The sequence below is a fragment of the Hydra viridissima genome, unplaced genomic scaffold (genome assembly GCF_058129835.1).
Source record: "Hydra viridissima isolate aposymbiotic clone 2 unplaced genomic scaffold, HvirCarnegie_v1 scaffold_5, whole genome shotgun sequence".
Taxonomy (NCBI): Eukaryota; Metazoa; Cnidaria; class Hydrozoa; order Anthoathecata; family Hydridae; genus Hydra; species Hydra viridissima.
The window spans coordinates 14500235-14509181 of NW_028324304.1; positions in this window are offsets into that span (position 1 = coordinate 14500235).

Here is an 8947-nt window from a genome sequence, read left to right on the forward strand (position 1 = left end):
TTCGAATAAAATTTAAAGTAAAAGTTTAATCCTTAGGGAATTCGTTAACATTTGTAGAACTCTTTTCAAAACATCGTGTTGAAATTGCTATTTTGTCAAAAGTTGGACGCAAATATCATTTTTAATCAAGTCTTCAAATTCATAAGTTGCTTTACAGGACGAAAAAGAGTAACAACATGACACCAAAATATAAAGTTTTTCATGAAAGTTGAATTTATTTGAAATTTTAATGTTTCAGTTCAATTTTTGCATCTTTGTTTCTGAAAGGTGAAATTTTTTCTCCTACTTCTCAATTAAAAAACCACTTCGAACGAAATTTCGATTCGAACGAAAGAAGTTTAAGATAAGATTTTAATGATGCTGTTTGAGTAAGATTCTGCAGCCCAACCTCTGGTAGCCGTTTATCAAATAGCTCCTTGCAATTTCAACCTCGCAGTTTCCTAGAAAATTAGAAACAGCATGGTTAAATGCAGCCAACGCTCTTTTTCTTTCTCTATCATCTTATTTTCAATCCCTTGTGATATAGGTTAGTATAAACTTTATGATAAAGATTCGTTGAACCTTTGTGGTAATGGTTGGTTGAATCTATGTAGTAAAGGCTGGTTGAATACTTTTGGTAAGGGTTGGTATAATCTTTGTAGCAAAGGTTGGTTGAACCCTTTTGGTTGGTTATAATCCTTGTAGTAAAGTTGAATAAAATGAAAGAGAAAATATTAAACTTAAACCTTTTTTTTTTCTTGTTTCTTTAATTGCTTTTTTTAAATTTAGACTTTTATATATTCTTTGTAAATTCTTTTTAATTTTAAACTTTTTTCTTTTGTACCCATATTTATTGAAATTTAAAAGTTCCTTATAATTAGTTATGAGCTTAAACACGAGTAATTTTATAATATGCAATAAGTATATCAAAAGTATAATTAAAGAATGTTACATTTAATAAATATATTGAATGTAAAGAATATTTCAAATGAATTAAATATATCACTTATATCAAATATACGAAATGTATTAAACTTAATGAGAAAATTTACTTTAATGAGAAATTTTACTTAAATGAAATATTTTACTTAATGAGAAGTTTTACTTAAATTTTAAACAGCAACAAAATGTTAAACTTAAATATAGTTAGTTTAAAATTCAAATATATATAAATTTAAATAATGATTATTAAATATTAACAACAAGCAATAGCAAGTGCTAATAAGTAATATTAGTTGCTTATTATAGATATATTATTAGAAAATTGGTTTTAGTCTATCGTAATATTTTTATCAGATATTTTGCTTCTGCTTCTACATGAATAATTAACGCAGACATAAACAAGAAAATGAACACCAACAACGCTAAAAATTCAATCAAACTGTATCAAAAAAATACTTAAATACAAATAATCTAGTTTTATGAAAACAAACACAAAAATGATCAATATTATTGTTGAAGAAACAGCATGAAGAGAAACAACAAGCTTTCGGCTTTTACAGGGCTTTACAGTTACAGGTTACAGGGTTTTACAGTACTCAAATTTCATCGAGGTTAACAAAAATGGACCTGTAAAGTTTATCTTGATGGATGTTTCATAATATAGTCTCCAACTCTTAAGTTTTACTTAAAGTTACAAAACAATAATTTTGCAGAAATATAAATCTGAGTTATTTGTAAATAGAAAGAAAGCTTCGCTTATTTTAACTCAGTGATAACTGATGGCAATTCTTTGCTTTTAATTTTATCAAATATAACAAGAAACAAAAAGATTGTAAAATAAAAAACACAGCACAAATTCCTCAAAAAAAAAAAAAAATTGTGTGCAGTTATTTGGAATGTTTATGTTTTGTATCAAGTTCCTAACTGGGTTTAACTTTAAAAGTTTAACTATAAAAATGTAGCTTTAAGAGTTTCTGAAGATAAACTTTTAGCTTGGTTAGGTGAGTATTTTCTCGTATGAGAATCTCGCTCTCCCTTACATTGAGTTTGAATTATGGAGTTTGATGATTAGAAAAATATACGGACTGATTAAATTTAGGAAGCTTTTAACAAAAAAATACAAAACTAGTATTTAAAGGATCAAACGGTTATCCAGTAAATAGAGACATGAATGTCTCTACAAGCCTTTTGAATGGCAATTTCACTTAGAATCTAAAAAAAATTTTGTCAACTTAGATGGTACCTCTTTAGGAAGTATATTTTTAAACAAGTAGTGCTTCTCGGCCTAATGGCTTAGATCAAGGGTATGAGCCGGTCTAGGCCAGCGTGCAAGTATTAAACTGATGCTTCAAATCAAGTTTCCGTCCAATCTGTAATGGATCAAACTTGTCTACCCTCTTCCCCGGAGAAAGGTAGACAAGTTTACGAGGCAATTGCTGGAGGATTCTAAACACAAAATATCTCTTTAAATGAGCATTAGACTCAAGACTGCAGCGTTGAATATCCAATCGATCAAAGAACATATATGTAGATAATATAGTAAGCATGTAGATTTCTAAAATTATTTTCCTAAATATTTTATCAATATCCATTTTTTGTTATACAAGAACTTCGTTAAATCTTATTTTCTTTTTAAAAATCAAAAAGAGAGTAGCCTGCATTTTTTATTCAACGTATTGAAGGAACACCAAACTAGCCTCGATGAATAAGTTTTAGTTATAGGAGTTTACATGAGGTACAGACATTTTAATTTAACTGCCAAGGAGTGAGCATTTGTAATTAGAAAGAAAGCTTCGCTTATTTTAACAAAGTCAGTGATAACTGATGGCAGTTGTTTGCTTTTGATTTTATCAAATATAACAAGAAACAAAAAGATAACAAAAAGAGTGTGATAACTTCACTTTGGGAATAAAATTTAATTTGCTTTTCGTTTTCCTCTACCCCACCCCTCCCATCCCATCCCCTTCTCTTCTTTTCCCCTCCTTTCTCTCCCTCTCTCTTCATTCTTTTCCTCGGACTTTCTTTTTCCTTACTCTTCACCTTGAAAAATGTTATTAAACTAGAAATTCGTATTTTTTATATTCACATTTAGTTTGAAAAATATTCTCAAATCATTCTTTAAGTAAAATTTCAAACCAGTAAAACATCTATGAAGCCCAAATACGATGTGAGTATGCTTCATAGAAAAATAACATATAATGCATATACAATTTTTATAAAATTAGCATATAATGCATATGACAACATCCAAAAAAAAAAAAGAAAGGTAAACAGAATTTAGTGGTAGCAAACTTCGTATGATTCAAGATTAAAGCTGACATGTTTACATGGATATTCGCCAAATGTTAATTTAGCTGCTGTTCTGTTTGCACATTTTTAAGATTATTACGGATTAATTTAAAGCAATGGTTCCTAAAAGTAAAGAAATCAGAACACACTTCCACTCTGTCCTAAAGTTCATTTCCATTTAGTTCAAAAACATAATGCCTAAAAGAAATGTGATCGATGTTTACAAATCAATTCTCTTAAGCGACCCTGTTATGTAACAGGACGCGTGGCGTTTGAGCCCTATGAATGAGGAGCAATGTTTTCAGATTGTGATCAAAATGTTAATAAAAAGAAGAAATCAAAGAAAAGAGGACGGTGCAATGGTTATTTAGTAACATGAGTGAAATGTCATCTCGACGCCCTTAAAATTAAAACCTTCAAAAAATTAAAATTATCATTTTCGAATTTTTGAACAAAATTAAAGAGATCACTTTTCCATTACTTTTACATATAGTCAATAAAGCTTGATTCCTATTTATTTTGATTTGTCATTTTGTACGTTTTTGAGGTTAATTTTAATCCACCTGGTATTAAAAAAAAACGAAGAAACAGTTTTTCAAACAAACTGTGTTTGAGTTTTGCTGTGCTAAAATATTTTTTTTGTGTGACAAGTGAATTAAAATGATTTAGTAGTTATATGCCAAAAAAAAAATAATAATAAAATAATACAGCATTGCTGATATTTTTTTCTTCAATGGAAATTCGACTGGAATGCAAACCATTGCAAAAGAGAAACTATTGAGTAATATGCAAATAAAGTAAATAAATAACTTCTAATTAAGGAAACTAAAAAAAAAATTTCTAAAACGTGTCAATTAAAATTTTCAATTCGATAGTTGTAACCACATTTTTATATGTCAACAAATAAATAGTACGATAAATATTGCATTACAAACATTTTACTTTGAAATATGAAACATTTTAACATAACGCACAAAAAGATTTTGTCCCAGTTTTCATGTTCGTTCATACTGGTTTAGCATGTTTAATCTTCCGCTATGAAATTGCTCAACTTCGTGCTTTATTTAGTGCTTTTCTCCTATTTAATCTTTCTGTTTATTTGCTATTTAACGTTATTTTTGACACGAAGTTTATTTATGCAAATCTTTGAATGGTCCATTTTGTTCTTTTTGTAATTGAAATACACGTCTAGTGTGTCTCATTTAATAGTTTTCTATTTTTGACCTTAACACTGGTTTTCAATAGCTGTAAAACCGTTGCTCGCTTAAAATTGCACAGAATCGATAGTCAAGCGAAGTGTTTTCATTTTCACAGGGAATTAAATAAATTTGCTTAAAAATGCTCGAATTACATTTACAGATTTTTACCCTTACTTTTTTTTAAAAAACATTTTTCATTTTTTTCTTTTAATCAACACCGTTTTGAAAAAAATGTGAATTTAAATATTTTCTATAATGTTTTTGTTAAAAACAATACTGTAAAAAAATATATTCTCTCGTTGTTTCAAGGAACCTCAGCTGACCTCTGCCGACCTCTGCCGAATTTTAAAATAATATTATGCTAAACTTAATATTTATTCTACATTTATTACATGCGCCAAGTGGATTTCTTATGACAATCTTAATCAAGTAGGGACTTCCTCTCGAATTCTCTTCGAGTGGACACTTTCTCCTAAATTCTTTAAAGATTTCATGGTCTTGAGGATCTATGTGTAGAAAAATAAAAAATCTTTTTTACATTTGTTTCATGATCGGACTTTTTATTTGGATGAGAAATAATATATTGTACTTTAACTCTAAAAAGCAAAAATGTAAACAGTAAAAAAGCAAAATATATAAAAACAAACATTTTTGATTTAAACTTAGATTTTTATTTCATTTTTTCTTCATATAAAAATTGGTTACCAAGAACATAGTTACTTGTACTAAATGTAAATAACTACTAATTATAGACAAATAATAAGACATCTATACACAAAACATAAAGCTTCCTACTCAAATTATCATTTGCCATCTGTGGCATTCCTACATTTGAATTATAATTGTAATTTTAAAATAATTTACGATTCTGCAAATACTTGACAAAAAGGAATTTTATGATTTTGCCGATATACTAAATTTAAATCTACACACCCTAATTAATATAATAGCTTATATCAAATTATACCTAATTAGTATAATAGCTTATATCAAATTATACCTAATTAATATAATAGCTTATATCAAATTATACCTAATTAATATAATAGCTTATATCAAATTATACCTAATTAATATAATAGCTTATATCAAACTATACCTAATTAATACAATAGCTTATATCAAACTATACCTAATTAATATAATAGCTTATATCAAAGTCCCGGGTTAAATCACAAAACAGTTCAGTTAAAAAGATTTTAAATGCTCGAACTGGTAATGGAACTTTTTTCGGTTCCGATTAGGGCTTCGGTTAGGGTTTCAACCAAAAATTTGTACTGTCTTTAGTTAATATATTCAACTTTTAATTAAGCTTGAACTGGTCGACTGCAAAACACACATTATGTTTACCCTTCAATGCCAAAAAACTTGAGTAAGTTTGTAAAAGTATTGAAACAGTTTAAAAAAGATCGCGGAGTCCATCACATTAGAACCAGGGGGTAATACTTTGTAAATGCTGTGTAAGGATGATCTTTCAAGCAAAAAAAAAAAATTGATGGTGCAATTTAAAGCTTGTACACAAAGTTCACAAAGTTTAACTTAATGTAAAATAAACCAAAAAATTTAAACATTTTGAATATTTATTGGATATTATAAGAATATATTTAAGACTTTGACATTTTGTAAAGCCACCTTCACTTGCAATAACAGCGTCGATGCGCCGTGACATTCTTGCAATTAGTTTTTTACAGATTTGGTCAACTCTGGGTCATTGTGCCATATCTTGATTATCTTTTCCTTAAAATCTTCTGATTTCTTGTAATTACTTTTCCGATCTCTTGCTTTACCAGCACCAAAATGTTTTTGAAAGGGTGGAAATCAGATGAGTTGCTAAGCCAAGGCAATGCATCATTTTTTTTCTGTTTTAAGTAAACCATAACACTCTTTGTTATTTGTCAAGTTGCATATTAGGATGAAACTTATTGTTTGATTTTTGACGGTCAATGGCTGCTTTGTCTATTATTAGTCAACAAACTTGTGACCGTGGTTTCAAGCCTACTACAATTTTTTTTCTTCCTAGAAAGAGTTAGTGCTGGTTTCTTGGCTGGATGATGATACATCAATTCCTCTTCATTATACCTTCTGTAAATGGTTCGGTCTAACACAAAAACACCAGCTTCGTTGAAAAACTTAACATTTTTTGTGGATTTTTTTGTTATTGTCCAGGTAGATGTTACTATTTATACGATCATCTGTTAGTGTTGTTAACCCATTTTAAAAAAGCATTTAATTTAAGATATCTTACTCAAAAAGATGCATCTAGGTATGTAGGAAGTTTCGACTTTGAGTTAGTTTTTTTACAGTTTTGGTTTAGTTTAGGGAGATATGTGGGAAATGAAAATAAAAAAAAAAGATCCACCCAAGTGTATTCTATCTAGATGCAAATGGCCTCTACTCAGGTGCAATGTGTATTCCTCTACCTACAGATGGCTTTGAGTGGATGATTGAAGATGAACTTAATTTATAGGAGAATTATGCTTGCATCTTAAAAGTAGATTTGGAATATCCAAAACATTTGCATGATTTACATAATGACTACTCTCTAGCTTCTGAAAGAATGCGAATAGATAATGTTGGTAAGATGGTACCCAATATAAATAATAAAAATAAATATGTTGTTCATCACAAGACTCTAAAATTATATATAGAATATGATGTTATAATTATACATGCTCATAGAGGAATAAAATTTAATGAAAGACTATGATTAAAGCAATATATAGAATTGAAATTGATATGAGAGTAAAAGCTAAAAACGAGTTTGAAAAGGACTCTTATAAGCTAATAAACAATTCTGGATTTGGAAAAAGTATTGAAAATATAAGGGCTATTTGATACAAGTAAGTTTAACCTAAATCATCCAAGTCCAACTATAACTGTATATAATAAAAGGTTCAAACTTGGAGAAATAAGTCTGAAGTATAATCACTCCAAATGCAAGACGGAAGAGTAGACAAGACGTGTAAATCTGTAAAAAAAAAACCAGTTGTTAAAAATAGCATTTCATTTGAAGACTAATGAAAAAAATGAAATCTATGAATGTGATTCGTAGTCATGGACACGAAGTATGCACTGAAGAAGTAAATATACTGGCTCTGAATTTCGATGATGATAAAAGAATAGTTATGGATGATGTTATACATACACTACCATACAGACACAAAAAACGTTTTATTTCAGAGATAAAAAATATTTTGTATATAAAAACGTATTGCATGTAATGTACAAAAGTTACTGAACCTGATGGTAACTATTTTATACTTTTCAAAAATGATCGTACCATAAGAAAAGAAATATATTAAGTATGTGGCACTACAAAAATTCGATTTGCAAAACCTCTTCTAAATGACTCTTCTTTAGTTAAAGCTACTATAAATAATTCGAAGGCAGAGAAGGTGGATCAGTATGAAATTCCATTATTAGCAAACTACTGTTTGAAATGCATTTACCCAGTCATAATTTTACTGGATCTGGTAAAAGACTAGATGAAATATTGAATGAGGATCTTACACAAAAAGAATGGAGCAAACCTATAAATAGAATTGATAATACTGCATATCATCATGATATATGCTATTTATTGAATAAAGACACATCCACTCGTAATAATGTAAACAAATGTTTGAAGAAGTGGATGGTATTGATAATCCTTCGTTTAGAGAAAAATTAGACAAGTCTATTGTTTAAAAGATTATTCGAACAAATATAAAATTTGGAATGGGGTTGACTACATCTTTGAAAAAATCAAAAAAAGCAAAAAAATCTAGTGCAAAATACCAGAGCGGTCTCGCAAGGTCTACTCTGCTCCATTCGTTGATGAATTACATAAACAAATAAAGAGATACCAGTTTTATCTTTTAGAGGGACCAACTCGTCATTTATAGAAAAAGTATAAATGACTGCCAAAAAATATTTTATGCCTATGTTGTGTTTGGAGAATGCTTGTAAATTAACAAGATAAGCTGCCCATATTTTATTAATACCGTTAACAATAGCTTTTCTTTTTTCTTTTTACAGTAAGACTGTAATGAAAGCATATAAGACTTTATTCAAGGAAAGAAAGAGAAGTAAAATTTGGGTTGACTGAAGTAAAGATTGTATAGTACAAAGTATTGTTCAGATTTAATATACAGAAAATGAAGAAATATCTAGTGAATTATAATGGAGAAGATATAGCTGGAATATGGTTTCAAAGCAACAAGATTCTGCACATAACAAAAACCACGAATGTTGCAAACGTGCCATAAATACGTACATCTGAAGGGTTTCGGGGATTTCTCAAACGAGAGTTGTACAAGGATACTTGGCAAGCAGAAAAATTGGTAGAATATAAAAAAAAATCTAAATTACCAGAAAATCGATGACTGGGTCGCAGCAAAAACTCGTTAAAGATACAATCAAAAGACAACGTCTTTAAAATTTGGTTTCACCTTTTTGAATCGGGTTTTCATTCACTTTTTAAATGATTAGATATATTGCCGCTCTTGTTTCCCTGAAGAAAAAAAAAAGAAAATCCAATTTATTGTTGTCTTATACAA